General features: G+C 42.0%; 1 pseudogene; it reads right to left on the bottom strand.

The window, feature by feature from the left end:
- Nucleotides 1-15,825, bottom strand: part of LOC149177500 (VAN3-binding protein-like) — a 167,851-nt pseudogene extending 152,026 nt beyond the window's left edge.
- Between the last annotated feature and the right edge of the window lie 3,083 nt (nt 15,826-18,908).

Raw genomic sequence — 18,908 nt, 5'->3', positions numbered from 1 at the left:
ACATGTTTAGACACAGTATGGGCACAGTCATCTATTTATGAATAGTCCACTATATAATGAATAACAAAATTCCCCGCAACCTGGATGGTAGAAAATAGATCCAGGGTCTTGATTTCTGCTTCCCGAACTAGTACGATTCTATCCATGTGAATGAATGTGTCGAAGTCGAACATGGTAGAAACCACTTGATTACCAGTCAATGATGTGAACTGTTAACATGTGTGGGAGAAACCAACAATAATGTCAATGGATCTCAAAGTACCCAGTACAATCCATGAAATGTGAATAAATGAACTGAAGTCGAACATGTCATAGAATCATTCGATCGAAGGTCAATGATGCAACCCATCGTCAAAGGCAAGAAAACTGCCATTAGGGCATGCAGTTTTCAAGGTACTGACGATTTCTAGATCAACTTCCTAGATAATGAACTGAAGTCGATAGAAAACGATCCGTCGTAGGCAAGCCCACAACATGAAATCATAGGTCAAGTTTTGAAGAAATATATTGGCAAGGATTGACTCAGGGATGGTCAAAATGGATGACAGATATCTCGCGGATGAATGGTTGGTTTGAACTATTCTCTTGAACACATAAAGACACTGCAGATGGCTTGGTGACAATTGACCCAAAGCTAATACCCAGAAACTGGCTGAAGACTTTCAATATGGTTTGATTAACTGTTAGGCAAAGGATTTCCCGACCCAGGTGAACAAAAAGTGTCATGTTCAAGAGTGGTTAACGACTTTTCTAAAAAAAACAAAGTGTAACAAACAGGTTCATTTTTCTCTCTTTTCCCCCACCATTTCTAGTAAGTACCTCTTTATTTTTGACAAGCTTGAGTAGGATAACATTTGCTTGTTTATAAGCTCATCCTTCGGATGAGTCCAACTTAGTTTAAAATTTGAACCCTAACAAGGAGTGGTTTGTTCCTGTTTAAAAATTGAACAGGTCCTTTACTGTTAAATTTTAGTGAGTCCAGTATAGGAAAAAATCGGTGTTTTTCAATTTTGGGGTGTCAGAAGAAAAACTTAAGAAAAATCCATGGGGGTACTTTTTCATAAAGTAATCCCTCAGGTCTGAAAAAGGATAAAATAATACCGGAGGGATGACATTTCCAATACTTTAACGAGCTGGAAAAGACAAGCACTCGACAATATTTTCATATTTAACGAGTCTGAAAAGGGTTTAAAGAGGACTCTAGTCTCGTCATGGTGACAAGTCCAATGTCGTCAGGGTTTATCAAGTCTGACATAGGTAAAACTTGGAGTCTTTTTCATGTTTAGAGAGTTTGAAAAAGACACGGAAAAGAAAACTCCAGGGGGGTCCTTTTTCGTAAATTTATGTCCCTCGAGCCCGAAAAAGTATAAAATAATACTCGAGAGAATCGCTTGACCATTACGATCAAGGAGTACTTTTCATAATTAGTGGCCTCAATCCGAAAAAGTAAAAAAGTGATCGAAGACACGTCGTTTCATAACCAGTATCGAACTTGAAACGACAAAAGTCCGGTGATCTTTTCATGTTTATACAGTCAGAAAAGAGCTGAAAGTGGACCACCTTTTTAATTCCATTTAACGAGTTAAAAAGGGAAAAACTCAGCAATCTTTTCATATTTTACGAGTCAGAAAAGACTTTAAAGAAGACTCATCCTAGAGGAACGAGTGGTATAAAGGGTAGCAACTAGTTCCGGCAATGGTGGAACTGCTCAAAACATGTAATGGTTAAGAGGCTGGCTAATAAAACCACTCATCGTTGCGGTCCCTCAGGAAATAAAAAACAACCAAGTGAAAGCATATGATCGGCCAAATAGATGGTGGCGATGGAATGAAAACAACCAAGGCTCATCTAACAGAATTTAGCAGATAAAAACGGCGATCGTGAGATGTAAAACGGGTATGGGTTCATTTTTACACAAGCTTGAACCATAGAGAACTCTGCTTGGAATCAGTTTCATGTTTACACAAGCTTTAAACAAAAAAATATGCTTGTTATAAGTTCGCATGCCCCCAGCATAATGACTCAAAATCGAGGTACATGCCCCCCAAGCTTCATTTCATTCAACAAGGTGGATGGAATGAAAGTTCACTTTCGAGATCTTGGAAAGACTCGACTTGGAAAGGGAGTTGTTTCATTTTTGAATGAGGTTGACACAGGAAAAGAACTATCCTCATAACCCTTGTTTCATTTTTTAAACGAGGTTGACTCAAGATCAAGAACTTTCCCCATTACTTGTTAGGGTCCCACCCTAACCCCCTTATTTATGTAGTTGGATCGAGTCATAGTTATAGTTAAGTAAGGAGTCAATAAAGCCCATATTAATAATTGTAAGTGGTTAACCTGCAATTAATGACGAGACCACAGTTAGTTGCAAATGGGCCATGGTATTAGATAGATGGTATTAATAAGAACCATGGTATTGCCCCATGGTATTGCATGTATGAGTCATATATAAATGATAGAGACTCCCGACGAGGAGCATCGTGTCTTATTTTGTAATCGAGCTTTGCTCTATTGGAGGTTGCCCCCTCGAAGAGGCAAGTGAACATTTCTTTCTGAATAATAAAATACTTGTTGTTGTTTCTCACTGTTCTATGTTTTGGGTATATTTCTTCGCATATTCTGTATTCTGGTATCGTCTTGCAGGTTAAGAGCATAACAAGTGGTATCAGAGCACTTTCCAGGCCCGGTGGGATCTCCATTTTTAGCAAAAAATTTTTTGGCTAGAGACGTGTTCCGGTTTCTTTAAACCATGGGATCTGTCATTGAGCGCATAAACCTGCGGATTTGGGGAGGAATGCACGCTGGAAATACAAGAGGTGATCACGCTTGTTGGACTCCCTTGTAACCCCTGTGGGTACCCCTTCGAGTAGTAGCGCATTAGACATAACCGCGCACGAATTGTCTTCCAAGTACCCTCTGGGTATATCGAAAGCCCCCTAGCTCCTTTGAAACCTTTCCATAGATAAACCGTCGGCCGTCTTGTTGCTATAGTACACCGAGAACAGAACTCGGAGAGATTACTCACCCGTACAAAAGGGTAGTCAAGTTGTACGACTAAGGGTACGGTTGATCCTCCTTAGTTAGATCCCTGAAACATTGGGCCGAGTACTACTGTCAGACCCTTATGTATATTGCGATCTGTAGCACCTGACACTCCTCGAGACCATAGTTCCCTTTTCTAACATGGGATCACGCATAATCTCTGCCAAATCAGATCTCACAAGGGGGTTTGCAGCAGCAGCAGACATCAGTCCCGCAGTTCCGAGTTAGCAGACCAGCCATTCTGATCTATTAGATCCATCAGATCCGCAGCAGCAATCTGTTCCAGCGATTAGAGCTACCCGATCCACCATTCAGATCTCTCAGATCCACCAGATCTGAGTAGTTGTGTGGGGTTCCTATAACGGGGCATGATTTCCGCAGGACTTTTGGCAGCATTGACATTTTCAGGATTCGGCTACTGTAGTATTCCTAAGCAAGGAGTAAAAAAAAAAAAGGGTCTGAGACACTCTGGGGCGCTTATTGGTGATCTAGCCCATAAGAATCAGGACGATGAGCTGATCAAGGGGGTACCATTCATTTGTTAGCGAAAAAAATTCGGGCGGTCCCAAATTTCAAGTACATCAGATCAGTGCATGGTAGAAACTAGAGCTCAAACTATGGCCAATGAGAAGATTGACAAACTTGAACAATCCTTGCAAGCCATCCAAGCTCAGCTTGACAAACTATCTGATGCACTCTCTAAGGGCAAGGAGGAAGCCCAAGAGGAGGCGTATATTGGCAATGGACACAGTGAGGGTGAGTCTAGCCACTCTCTTCACCTCTGGGGCACCCGCCAACAATCCCGTCCACGACCTCCCAAGCTGGATATGCATAAATTTGATGGTTCTCACCCGGCCGCATGGGTAGCACAAATGGAGCAGTATTTCAATCTGAATAACATCTTAGATAATGAGACTTAGCTTATGGTGGGGAGCATGTACTTGGACAATGAAAGATGGCAATGGTGGGAATGGCATCAACGTTGCAATGGAAGTTTTATGACTTGGGCCACCTTCAAAAAAGCTCTTACAGAGCGCTTTGACCAGGAATCTTCTTTTTTGGGTCGTCTCACTAAGCTCCGACAGACTGGCACAGTGGATGAATATGTTACAGCCTTTGAAGCCTTAGCTTTCCGCACTAGGGATCTCCCAGATGTGTTCTACACGGAATGTTTTATCAGCGGTCTTAAAGAGGCCATACAAGCCCATGTCCGACTACACCACCCTCCCACATGGTCGGAGGCTTGCAAGGTAGCTCGTAACATGGAACGTGCGTTAGTAGCCCAGTCCATTCGCCCAAATTTCACTGCCAAGGGTCGCCCCCCATAGGCTCACAGCACAACTCAAACACTTAAGGTTCAAAAGGTGTCACCTGCAGAAATGGCCGAAAAATGAAAGCAGGGATTATGTTACTAATGTGATGAAAAATACTCCCCAGGTCATAAATGCAAGGAGCCTAAATTTTTTCAAATCGATGCCACTGATTACAGCTCATCGGAGGAAGCCCCACCACTTGAGGAACCGGAGGAGGTAGAAGAGGACAACCAAAAGGACAATTTCCCTGACGAACCAATTATTTCTCTGCATGCTTTGGCAGGGATTTCTTCACCTCAAACTCTCAAAATCAGAGGTTTTATTAAACATCGCCCAGTAGTAGTCTTGATTGATAGTGGAAGTACACATAATTTCATCCATCAAAAAGTCGTGGAAGCAGTGCATTGTTTTGTACGAGCAGTTTCTAACTTCCAAGTCCAAATTGCAGATGGGGGAACAATGAAATGTGAAGGCCGCTGTGAAAATGTCAAACTTCAAATGGGGGATTATCAGTTGAAAACCCACATGTTTTCCATACACATGGGAGGGTGCGACATTGTCCTCGGTGCTGAATGGCTTCGCACTCTTGGGCCAATCACAATGGATTTCCAGGAGTTATATATGAGCTTTAAGCAGAACAACTCCACACATACCCTCCATGGACTCCAGGCGGGATCTCCCTCTATCATCAGCTCACATAGGATGGAAAAATTGCTAAAAAAGGGCCATCATGGAGTTATAGCTCAATTTAATGCCATCTAGACCGGCGAACCCAATTCTCTGTCGATTCATCCTGAGATGCAACAGATTTTAAATAACCATCTGCCAGTCTTTGATAAGCCTCATGAGCTTCCACGCTCGCGAGGGGAACATGATCATAGCATCACCTTGGTTCCAGAGGCCCAACCACCAAATGTGCGCCCATATAGATATCCGTTCACCTAAAAGAATGAAATAGAAAAAATAATCAAGGAACTTTTGGAAGCAGGTGTCATTCATCCCAGCATTAGTCCTTATTCATCACCAGTGGTCATGGTGCTCAAGAAAGATGGGGAATGGCGGATGTGTCTAGACTTCAGGGCCCTCAATAAGTTGACAATCAAAGATAAATTTCCCATCCCGATTGTTGATGATTTGTTGGATGAACTCAATGGGGCTCAATTCTTCACTAAGTTGGATCTTCGCTCAGGCTACCACCAAATTCGCATGAAGGAAGTCGACATTCCAAAGACTGCTTTCAGAACTCATGAAGGCCATTATGAGTTCCTGGTCATGCCATTCGGTCTTTGTAATGCCCCATCTACTTTTCAGAGCCTTATGAACCACCTTCTCAAACCATATCTCAGGAAATTTGTCCTTGTCTTCTTCGATGACATCCTCATCTATAGTTGCACTTGGGCTGCACATCTTCAGCATGTAGATCTGCTCTTGCAACTGCTCCACAAGCATAAATTATTTGTTAATATGACCAAATGTTCTTTTGGCATGGAAGAAGTTGAGTATTTGGGCCACATTGTGGGGCGTGAAGGTGTCAAGGTGGACCCCAAAAAGATCCAGGCAATGCAGGATTGGCCTCAACCTAAGACCTTGAAGAGCCTGAGAGGATTTTTGGGTCTCACAGGCTATTATCGCAAATTTGTCCACAATTATGGTCGCATTGCGAAGCCCCTCACTCAACTCCTCAAGAAAAATTCATTCTTCTGGAATGATGATGCACAACAGGCATTTACAGCTCTCAAAAATGCCATGTGTTCCACTCCAGTCTTAGCACTACCTGATTTCACCAAATCTTTTGTCATTGAATGTGATGCTTTGGGTACGGGTATTGGGGCGGTCTTAATGCAGGAAGGTCGACCCTTGGCCTTCACAAGCCAACAACTAAGTTGGAGGAATCGGGGACAATCTACCTATGAGAAGGAAATGATGGCCATCTTACATGCAGTAGATACCTGGCAACCTTACTTACTGGGGCGACGTTTCCAAATCCGCACAAACCATCACATTCTTAAACATTTTTTGGAGCAACGCCTATCCTCCCCACAACAAAATAAATGGCTCGCCAAAATGCTAGGATATGATTATGAGATCATTTACAAGAAAGGGTGTGAAAATAGTGTAGCAGATGCATTATCTCGCTAATTTGAGGAGGAAAGTACCCTGCTCGCAATTTCCCTTCCCATTCCAGAATGGATTGAAGAGGCTCGAAGGGAATGGTTTTCACATCCCTGGCTCTCCCAACTCATTACTCAATTGCAGGCGGATCCAAATTCCACCAAGGGCTACTCGTGGTAGGATGAGATTCTTCGCTACAAGGACAGAGTCGTAATATCACTAACATCCACCCTCAAAAGCCGCATTTTGGCAGAATTGCACTCATCCCCGATTGCAGGACATTCAGGCTTTCAGAAGACATATGCTCGCACTAGAAGATCATTTTTTTGGACAAGCATGAAAAAGGACATCCTTACTTTTGTAGCAGAATGTGATGTCTATCAACGCCACAAAGGGGAGACAGTCAAAGCACCAGGCACATTACAACCATTTCCCATCCCGGCATCTATATGGATGGAGGTTTCTATGGATTTCATTACAGGCCTTCCAAATTCAGGAAACAAGTCATTCATCATGGTGGTTGTGGACCGACTTTCTAAGTATGCTCATTTCTGCACCCTACCCCACCCGTTTACACCGACTTTGGTCGCTTAATCTTTCATGGATCAGATCTTCAAATTGCATGGCATGCCCACTTCTATTGTGTCTGATCATGACCCGATATTCACCAGTAAATTTTGGTAGGAACTCTTCAGGCTACAAGGCATACAACTAAAAATCAGTGCTTCCTATCATCCACAAACGGATGGTCAAACTGAAGTCGTCAACAAATGTCTGGAAACCTACCTTAGGTGTTTCACTTTAGAAAAGCAGCATCTATGGGTACAGTGGTTGCCTCTAGTTGAATGGTGGTATAACAACATCTATCATGCCACCAGCAAAGTGACTCCCTATGAAGAAGTTTATGGTCAACTCCCTCCTTCCCCTACTTCTTATATCAAGGGGTGCTCAAAGGTACAAGCAGTGGATCAACTCCTACAAAACCGCACAACCATGCTTGCCCATCTTAGAGAGAATCTTCATCAAGCTCAAAACTGCATGAAGCAACAGGTAGATCAGCATCGCTCAGAGCGCCAATTTCAAGCAGGGGATCAGGTATTTTTGAGGTTGCAACCATATAAGCAAACTTCACTCAAAGACAAGGGTTGTCATAAACTATCTCCAAAATTCTACGGACCATATCAAGTACTTCAGCACATTGGAGAAGTGGCCTACAAGCTAGCTTTGCCACCCACTGCAAAAATCCATCCAGTTTTGCATGTCTCATGCCTCAAGAAAGTGATTGGGAACAATTGCAGAATTCAAACTGGTCTACCTGAATTGGATGAAGAAGGATCAATCTGGATCCAACCTGAACAGGTCCTAGACACACGAGAACGTCACCTACGTGGCCGCATGATCCGGGAAGTCCTCGTCAAGTGGAAATACACCTCTCCGGAATATGCAACCTGGGAACCAGCCACTATTCTTCAGCAGTTTCCGCAGCTTCAACCTTGAGGACAAGGCTATTCTTAATGGGGAGGGCATGTTAGGGTCCCACCCTAACCCCCTTATTTATGTAGTTGGATCAAGTCATAGTTATAGTTAAGTAAGGAGTCAAGAAAGCCCGTATTAATAATTGTAAGTGGTTAACCTGCAATTAATGACGGGACCACAGTTAGCTGCAAATGGGCCATGGTATTAGATAGATGGTATTAATAAGAACCATGGTATTGATCCATGGTATTGCATGTATGAGTCATATATAAAGGATAGAGACTCCCTGCGAGGAGCATCGTGTCTTATTTTGTAATCGAGCTTTGCTCTATTGGAGGTTGCCCCCTCGAAGAAGCAAGTGAACATTTCTTTCTGAATAATAAAATACTTGTTGTTGTTTCTCACTTTTCTATGTTCTGGGTATATTTCTTCGCATATTCTGTATTCTAGTATCGTCTTGCAGGTTAAGAGCATAACATGACTCCTTGTTTCATTTTTTAACGAGCTTGACACAAGACAAGGAACTATGCTCCAAACCCTTGATTCATTTTTTAACGAGCTTGACACAAGACAAGGAACTATGCTCACGACTCCTTGTTTCATTTTTTAACGAGCTTGACACAAGACAAGGAACTATGCTCCAAAACCCTTGATTCATTTTTTAACGAGTTTGACACAAGACAAGGAACTATGCTCCATGTTCCTTGTTTCATTTTTTAACGAGGTTGACACAGCAACAAACTATCCTCGAAACTCCCGGTTTCATTTTTTAACGAGGTTGACACAGGAACAAACTATCCTCGACACACCCGGTTTCATTTTTTAACGAGGTTGACACAGGAACAAACTATCCTCGAAACACCCGGTTTCATTTTTTAACGAGGTTGACACAGGAACAAACTATCCTCAAGACACCCAGTTTCATTTTTTAACGAGGTTGACACAGGAACAAACTATCCTCGAAACCCGGTTTCATGTTTTAACGAGGTTGACACAGGAACAAACTATCCTCGAAACACCCGGTTTCATTTTTTAACAAGGTTGACACAGGAACAAACTATCCTCGAGACAACCAGTTTCATTTTTTAACGAGGTTGACACAAGAACAAACTATCCTCGAAACTTGGTTTCATTTTTTAACGAGGTTGACACAGGAAAAAACTATCCTCGACCCACCCGGTTTCATTTTTTAATGAGGTTGATACAGGAAAAAACTATCCTTGAGATACCCAGTTTCATTTTTTAACGAGGTTGATACAGGAACAAACTATCCTCGAGACACCCAGTTTCATTTGTTAACGAGGTTGACACAGGAACAAACTATCCTCGAAACCCAGTTTCATTTTTTAACGAGGTTGACACAAGAAAAAACTATCCTCAACCCACCCGGTTTCATTTTTTAATGAGGTTGATACAGGAAAAAACTATCCTCGAGACACCCGGTTTCATTTTTTAACGAGGTTGATACAGGAACAAACTATCCTCGAGATTGGTCAGGAATCAGAAAACGACTGTACAACCTGATATGCAATTTCAAAGGGACTCAAAGGCATCGCGCCATCAAATGAATCCACCTCAGAATCGGAAGGTACAATCCGAGGATCATCAAAAGTAACAGTATTCGATGAAATCATATGAATATTTGTAATAGAAGGCGATACGTTAGGAGGAGGGAAGGAAAAAGTTCCCAGCAAACCAGAATCTTTAATCAAACCTACGCCAACATCCTTGTAAGGGATAGTCATTTTACCAATGTGCTGAAAACTATCTGTAGAGGCTAGATCGGATGAGAAATAAGTCAGCTGGTCTATTGTAACGATCTTTCCGTTATGAGGAAACTTTATAAGTCGAAAGACTGATGAAACAATAGCAGTCATAGCATAAGACCAACTGCGACCCAAGAGAAGGTTGTAATCTAGAGGGGCATCAACCACTTCCACATCTAGATTTATAGTTTTGCCTTCGAACCCTATAGGTAAATCTTGCAAAATACCAAAAGGATGGAACCCTCGTCGATCAAAAGCCTTTAGAATTGTCAGAGACTAATTGAGTGTGGGAGAACCAAGTGATTTCCAACACTGGATCGACATAATACACGTAGAAGCCCCCTCATCAATCACAGTCTGAAAGCAAGGTTTGTTTTTTACTAACACTAGAATCTGGAAAGCCATTTGATGAGGTAGGCAGGATGTACTATTCTCTAAATCAAATATTATTAGGCTCGAATCTTGAATATCAACAGCTCCTATAGCAGACAATAGTAATTTACGTTGTGCTGGGCATGATTGCAGCACTTCCAAAGCTGACATTGCTGAAGGGGAAATAGCTAAGTCTTCAACAATGTTATAATTCTGAGCAGCTCTCGCATGTGGATTGAAAGCTAATTTCCGAAATATACCTTTAGCAGGCAGTTTGATTACTAAGTCAGGGTTGGGTTTCTTGATCTGTAATGGATCAAAACCAGGAGGAGGTGTCGTTGATGTGTTTGAATTAGAATATGTTGCGTCTTTACCATCAACAAGATTTTTACTACCATAATCTTGTGATCATGTTGCAATCCTGACATGAGACATCATCATAATGGGTTCTTCTGAGGCATTCGAGGAAGAAGCAACCATCTTACTATCTTGAGTAGGAGAAGGATCCTTCAAGACAGCAAGTGTTTGAGAACCTTTAACGAATTTTGAAACCTCTGCTCAATGTGGGCATTCTTTAGTAAAATGATCCTCGTCGCAAATGAAACAAGGATAGCGAGGTTTACGTGTTTCGTCAGTAGATTCATTTTTATCTGTTTTATCTTTTAAATTTTGTTTGTTTTCCTTCTTCCCTTTTTCTTTACTACCAGTTTTGGTCGTAGATGATTCTACGACATGGACGTTGGCAGAAATTTCAGCAGAAGAATATCCTTTCAGGGAATCAGGTAAAGTTATTATAGGAGAATAATTCTTTGAAGATTTCTTCTTGCTTTTAGTGCTAACTGAACCAATCATACCATCAGTGGCATGAGACCCTTAAGGAGTTGTAGTTGTTTGACCATGTTTTGGAAGATCAGGGATTTTTTCATGTAAAGTACCTGACTGCGTATAGACAAGGTCAAGGTACTGAGCCTAAGCAATGACTTACTCTTCAAGGACAACTCCTCCCTTAGCTACATCTCCAGTGACTTTAGGTAACAATGATTTAATGAACCATTCCGCTAAAATTTGATCCGGAATGAAAACTTTCACTAAACACCTTCTACGTCACCATTCATGAATATGATCAGAAATATATGTGGCCGCGGATTATTTTAGTGAAGTTAATGGTTTCGTTCCATTGTCGTATCTGACAGGCAATTGAAAATGAGTTAATAAAGCAGTGGCTAACTTATTGAAATTATAAAAAGAGGCTCGTGGTAATATTATCACTCAGGTTGTCCCTTTTGACTCCTAAAGGGATACGACTGAGGTAACCACAAACCAACTTTGGACTGCAGGCCCTAGCCTGCCTGCAGTTAGAGAGGGCTCTCTCTTTATGATTTATCTTTGTTGAAAGGGATGATTTTAGGCTAGATATGGTGCACAGGAGTTTTGATTGAGTTTTGGTGGGAAAACTGACACTTTCAGGTAGAGAGGCTGAGTATAGTCTGAATGTTTCAAACCATTGGGCGTGGAGTCGACGAGGGGAACTGATGGTGTCTTTCCTTAATAACAGTGAGGGGAAGATGGAGCAAAATAACTGAAGCAGAAGCAACTTTCAGGTTCAAGGGATGGCAAGAATGCTAAAGAAAGAGAGGCAGTTAAGAATCTTTCCAACAGATTAGCAGAGGAAATAACAAGGCGCTACCTAGGAGCAGTTAAGAATTCCTAGATAATTGGCCAGCATAGGTGAACTGGGGTAAACATGAGCCAGAAGGAATTCAATGTTCATAACCAATTCATTCAGAAGAAAACATCAATAAACAGCAGGAATTGAGCATAGAGAGTATTTAAACTAATTCTAGGCTATTCTTTCTTCCTGTTATTTAGATAATGGCAAACACATAAACAGAGATAAGAGGCACTTATTGCTTCAGGCCACAGTGCAGGAATTCCATCTCCAACTCTTCAACACATTCATCAACAACAGATAGTTCGCTCTCCAAGCTTTAAGCAATCTTTGATTACAGAAAAGTTCAGGTATATACAGCGAGTCTCTAACGAAAATTATCAATTGACCAACCCTTAGAACTATACAGAGGGTGGTATATATAGGGCAAAACTCTCTACAGAGTTTCCTTTATTACATCTTGACCTAATTAGGTCATAAAAAATGACTACTTGACCCAATCCTATCTAGAAATAAATGCAAAGAATGTCTCGGGCTGCGCTGGGGGCGGCCGTATAAAAATGAATAAATGATGTAGTCCTGGGTGCCTTGGTGCAGTGCTTCTGAAATAAATATGTATGGGTTTCTGCTCCTTGCTCTCTGCCTGCATTTAAAGTTTTAGCTATGATTTGAGTGCAGGAATGGGCTGATGCTTATTGATTTGACTTTCTGGGGGCTCCATTAATTTTCAGGTGCTTCGAGCCCCCTAAACAAATCTTCGGCTGATACTCTTTGGCTGCTTCTCGTCCTCTGATACTCTTTGGCAATAAATCAGGATGCTGCTCTGACGTGCTGCGGGTCTAACCATCAGTAAATGGCCGTTATTCAGCCGTTGTATCATCTGGAATTGCTTTCTGGTCCTTTTGATATGCTATGTGAAGAAAATGAATCATTTTTGCGCCTTTTCGGGCTTCTTGGGGCCGCATGGAGTGAAGATTCCTTAAAGATTCCCTAAAGATTCTCCATTTCGGCCCAAAAAATCCTGTGATCGCTCATCAAAAACTGCCTCAGAATTCGATTTTGGGGCTCCGAAGTGCGATTTTCGCGCCTCTGCGTCCAAAAAATGCTGATGACGTCAGCATTGTACGGCGGGTGACGTCAGCATGGCGACGTGGCGGGATGATGTCAGCATGACGTCATCACGTACGGTCGATGACGTGGTAGGTACAGTGGCGGGACACGTGGCAGTGACGTGGCAGGAGGCCACGCAGGCGGGTGACTGTACAGGGGGGGTGACGTGGGCTGGTGACGTCACCGGGCGGTAAGCGGTATGTGGCGCACCGCTTATGTGGGATGGAGGTTTTAGAGGGAGGGGCTCCGCCACGGCCCAGCGCCTGACGTGTGGTGGGAGTTCGGCGGCAAAACCGCCGAACTCCCAGACGTTAAAGGCCGGGCGCGTCGGGGATAAGGATGCCTGCCAGCCGTAGATCTGCAGGGCTGTGGATCGGACGGCTGGCGGTGGATGCGACAGGATGGGGGGTTAACGGGCGGGAATATTCGCAGGAATATTCCGAAATTAATATGCGTGGCAGATGGGTTATAAACTTAGGGAAATGGGTTTAAGGGATTTTTACAGCGGTGGGGTGAAATTTTACAAAGGGAAACGTGGAAACATGGGTTTTTTTGGGGGTTTTTAGGGTTAAGGGAGAGGTTACCAGCTGACCAGATGTCAAACCAGTTCGTCAATGACGCAGATGGGCTAAAAACAGTCCCAGATGGACTGAGATTTCCCGGACTTGGTAGAAAGTATGGCTATATTTCCAAGGATGGGATATTTACATAGGGGGATTTATATACATGATTTTAATAGGGGAAGGGAAAAACTAATAGGGAGTTATGTAATACTGTTAGTGGTTATTATGGAGATGGTAAGAAGGCGCTAAGGTATGAGACCTTAGGCTATTTTGGGGAAAAGAGGGCTCACAGATGATGAGTGAGCTTTCCTTGGGTGAAGCAGATCTTCACCAAGGCATATGTCATGGAAATGATGAAACTAAGAGGATCAAGCAGATCTTGACCTCTTGGGGGATGTTAGTAAGTGACTTTGGGGGAATGAGAAGAAGGGGGATGTTAGTGAATTCCACCCTGAGTCTTCTAAATGCAAAACTGCTTGCCTTGTGATCTGTAAAGATAAAACAGTTTAAAACACAAAATTGATCATAAATCACCTTTCTGCAATCATACAGCTACCTACCCAGCCTACTTCCTAACATTTTTTCTTCTTTTTGTTTTGGGTGCACTTAGACTTGCAGACCCAGCTTTACAATTTTCTTTTTCTTTTTTCCTATCTAAATCTACACTTATTTCTGCCAGGGCCTAGATTAAACCGTTGGGTCCCTTTGTTTCTCTACCTACCTACAAATCTGCCAAGATTAGACTGTTTGGACAGATTTATTCTCTATATTCTAAGACAAAAATTGAAACCTAGGGAGGCCAAGATTAAACTGTTTGGCCTGCCCTTAAATAGAAAGCTCTTCAAAATTGGAACAGCTCATAAAAAATGAAAAAACAATGCATTTGGACCAGCATACTTCATGGCATCTTGTGGAAATATGGAACACTACGGCTTACAAAGTATGACATATTTGGCATGTAAAAATGTCAATCATGAAAAATGACACCTTGTTGCCACAGGAGGCTAACAGTGGCTCCACTTGGGGATGGCTTTTCCTTGTGAAAAGTCAAGAACAGCAGGTCAGACTGCCTTGATCCTCTGTTTGCTGTATTCTGCAAAATTCCCTTTGCTGGCTGCCTTATTAATCCTACCTACTTACCCTAACCAGCACTCACTTTGTTGTTAGGTGAAATGGAACAGCCAATGCAGCCATTTAAGTATTATAAACATCAATGAGCTTTGCTGCTTGCGCTTGTTGATGCTTGAAATAGTGATCTTGCAATCTGATATGGCTTTGTTAATCTTTGAGGAGATTAGGAAACTGCTGACCTTCCTTGCTAAAACAAGAAACTGTACAAAAGGGTTTTGTAACATGTATATACAATTGCTGGGTTGAATCAAAGAATTGTGCAAAGGTTTAGGATAGCCATCATGCTTTGGAATTGGGGGACTATCAACAACTTGATATTGAACCTTGCAACCTGCAAATGGAGAAGAGCATTGATTCATTACATCACACAACTTGTCATCTGATGGATTATGCCAGACTTGGAATGATACTTGCAATTTATTACAAACAGGCTCAGATGGCACTTGACTGATTTGCACTTGCTGCTGCTTCTCTTCTTTACATAATTCAGATGACTCAAAACGAAGCGACAGTGGAGCAATTTGGATCATTTGATCACACGCTGCTGCTTCCGAGTTCTCCTCTTCAATCTGAAGTTCAATAACACTTCGGAGCTGCGAAACTAGAGGCGATTCATTTTGAACAATGATTTGATTATCCTCCAGACGCTCAATGTCAACACTTGCTGACACTTGATTATACAGAGCATGATAATTCTCCTTAATAAATTGAAAAAACTCAAAACAAAAAGGTAAAGTTCCTTCGCTAAAATCAAAGTCTACAACATTTTCCTCCTCTTCTTTATAGCTGAAATGAACGAGCTAGTCACCGATTTCAGGCTGCTGCTCCTGAATTGTGCTTTTTTCCAAAACAGGCTTTGTTTCCTCTGCAAGGCTGATTTGGTCATTAGGCTCATGGTCATCATCATACTCATCGTATTTTGGCAAGCAGTTGAAAGAAGAAAAGCCGCCATATTCACATAGTATATCAGGAGATTGCTCCTTCACATATGGCTGTATGAATATGTCATCTGTTTTGTGGCAGGTTTGTTCATGAATATCATTACTTTCCTTTTGGAAAACAGATCCTTTCTGGTGCTCTAAACATTCCACTTTCATTGTGATCAGCTGCATCATTTCCTTTGACTTCTGTAACAGACTATGAACTCTTTCCTCTTCCTCTGTTATGTGTTGTTTCTCTCTCATTCTCAGATTTGCCTCCACGTCCACAGCTATGTCCTGCATCTGTTTCATAGTGGACGGGCTCCTTTCCCTCAAACGGAATTCCATTTCTGCATCAAAAGCTCCTGGATAATGCAATAGAGTTAGATCGGGGGGAGGTCTAATGTTCAATGGCATAGAGAGATAAACTTGATTAAATCGATCAGAAAATTGTTGAACAGATTCATTAGGGAGCCTTTTTAATTGATCATAATTTTGAATGAGAGTAATGAAATTAATTTTAATCATCCATCTATCAAGGAAAAGATTGAAAAAATGCTGAAGATTAGAGATGCTAGCCTCAGGCAATGCTTTAAACCAAGTCCTAACTTCGCTTTGCAAAGAAAGGGAAAACAGCCTAATACTAACATCCTCATCTTGCACTTCAAATATATTAAGATAGTCTTCAAAAGCCTGGATATGCTTTTGAGCAGTAACTCCATTCTCTCCATCAAATCTTGGGATATACTCGGGGTGATTTTTTGGCAAAGGATTGAGCATGGGAGGAAAAATGAGGGGCTTATATCTCTCAGGAACCTTACGAGGCACTGGGTTATGTACAGGGATTGAATGACTGGGCTCGATATGAACAGGGATAGGGTGATTTGCCTTGATATTTGTTTCCTCCTTGGCTGTATGATGATTTTCAGCAACATTTAAAGGCTGTTGTTCTAATGTGCAAGGTGGGCTTTCCTCAATATTTTCAAAATGCAAATCATAGAAAACAAATGTAAAATCACGTTTAAAATACAATATACACAACAAAATTTTATGGAAGAGAAAGAACATGACCTTTTGGATAATAATCCAAGTTAAAAGCCTGATCTGCGCATTTATTTCTTTTGGGTTCATTTCTCCAGCGGAGTCTTTATTATGAGGATGATGTGGAGCCGCCAGGTGGATAAATTAACTTTGAAGGGTCTGATCTCTGTCCACCAACACAGATCAGAGATAATATGAAATAAATCTGTAGGAAGGGAGATTTTCTCCAGGAGACAAAATATTTTTTTGAGATTTTGAGATTTTTTGATTTTTTGGGATTTTTCAAAACGATTTTAAGACTTATTCGAAAGGGAAACTGATCAAAAATGGGAAGCAACTTTCAGGTTCAAGGGATGGCAAGAATGCTAAAGAAAGAGAGGCAGTTAAGAATCTCTCCAACAGATTAGCAGAGGAAATAACAAGGCGCTACCTAGGAGTAGTTAAGAATTCCTAGATAATTGGTCAGCACAGGTGAACTGGGGTAAACATGAGCCAGAAGGAATTCAATGTTCATAACCATTTCATTCAGAAGAAAACATCAAGAAACAACAGGAATTGAGCATAGAGAGTATTTAAACTAATTCTAGGCTATTCTTTCTTCCTGTTATTTAGATAATGGCAAACACATAAATAGAGATAAGAGGCACTTATTGCTTCAGGCCGCAGCGCAGGAATTCCATCTCCAACTCTTCAACACATTCATCAACAACAGACAGTTCGCTCTCCAAGCTTTAAGCAATCTTTGATTACAGAAAAGTTCAGGTATATACAGCGAGTCTCTAACGAAAATTATCAATTGACCAACCCTTAGAACTATACAGAGGGTGGTATATATAGGGCAAAACTCTCTACAGAGTTTCCTTTATTACATATTGAACTAATTAGGTCATGAAAAATTACTACTTGACCTAATCCTATCTAGAAATAAATGCAAAGAATGTCTCGGGCTGCGCTGGGGGCGGCCGTATAAAAATGAATAAATGATGTAGTCCTGGGTGCCCTGGTGCAGTGATTCTGAAATAAATACGTATGGGTTTCTGCTCCTTGATCTCTGCCTGCATTTAAAGTTTTAGCTGTGATTTGAGTACAGGAATGGGCTGATGCTTATTGATTTGACTTTCTGGGGGCTCCATTAATTTTCAGGTGCTTCGAGCCCCCTAAACAAATCTTCGGCTGATACTCTTTGGTTGCTTCTCGTCCTCTGATACTCTTTGGCAATAAATCAGGATGCTGCTCTGACGTGCTGCGGGTCTAATCATCAGTAAATGGCCGCTGTTCGGCCTCTGTATCATCTGTAATTGCCTTCTGATCCTTTTGATATGCTCTGTGAAGAAAACGGATCATTTTTGCGCCTTTTCGGGCTTCCTGGGCCGCATGGAGCGAAGATTCCTTAAAAATTCCCTTAAGATTCTCCATTTCGGCCCAAAAAATCCTGCGATGAGCGATCTGCGCTAGGCGCTCATCAAAAACTGCCTCAGAATTCGATTTCGGGGCTCCGAAGTGCGATTTTCGTGCCTCTGCGTCCAAAAAATGCTGATGACGTCAGCATGACGTCAGCATGGCGACGTGGCGGGATGACGTCAGCATGACATCATCACGTACGGTCGATGACGTGGTAGTTACGGTGGCAGGACACGTGGCAGTGACGTGGCAGGAGGCCACACAGGCGGGTGACTATACAGGGGGGGTGACGTGGGCTGGTGACGTCACCGGGCAGTAAGCGGTGTAGAGCCTCTATTCTACACCTACTTGTCTACCATTTTCCTCAGTTCTTCCTTATCTTTCCTTCACTTTTGCCTCATTTTCACCATAAAACCTCTCAGATCATTACATTAGGTGTCAATAAGCATGATCAAGCAAGTTTTGCTAATGGATGACTATTTGTTTAGATTTTGACTTACTTGCAGGAATCCCGCAGCTATCTGATGATCCCGCAGCTATCTGAAGATCCTGCAGCCTTTTTGTTAAACACTATGATCCACGTGTCGGTTTGCTAGACGAGCCACATGGGCACTCAGGTATCAACGTGCTCGAGGTTCCTGTCCCATTGTTCCAGCCATCCACGTCATCTTCACCCATGGTCAAAGCTGGTTAAGTTACGGTCAACTCAAGGCTGTTTAAACGGTGATTGAGAGCTGCTTGGTCACGTCATCTTAAATGGTGATTTGTCCATGTTCTACAGATGGCAGGGGACGCAATCCAACATGGGATTTATTATCCATGACGACAGAACCACTAAACTCGTCCACGCAGCCGTGATGTGTCAAGGGACCATAAATACGCATGACTGTTTATTGTTTTTCTGTTAATTAGCTGTACGAGTAGGCTATCTTAGAAACTCCTATAAATTGCTGCGTCTGCGTACGCTCAAGAAACTTTTGATTAGTTGT

Source organism: Pinus tabuliformis, chromosome 4_1 (genome assembly GCF_031772625.1).
Source record: "Pinus tabuliformis cultivar Carrire ecotype Pingquan chromosome 4_1, CPIR1, whole genome shotgun sequence".
In the NCBI taxonomy this organism is placed as follows: Eukaryota; Viridiplantae; Streptophyta; class Pinopsida; order Pinales; family Pinaceae; genus Pinus; species Pinus tabuliformis.
Note: the sequence above shows the minus strand (reverse complement) of the source record. Positions and strands in the feature narration are given on the sequence as shown.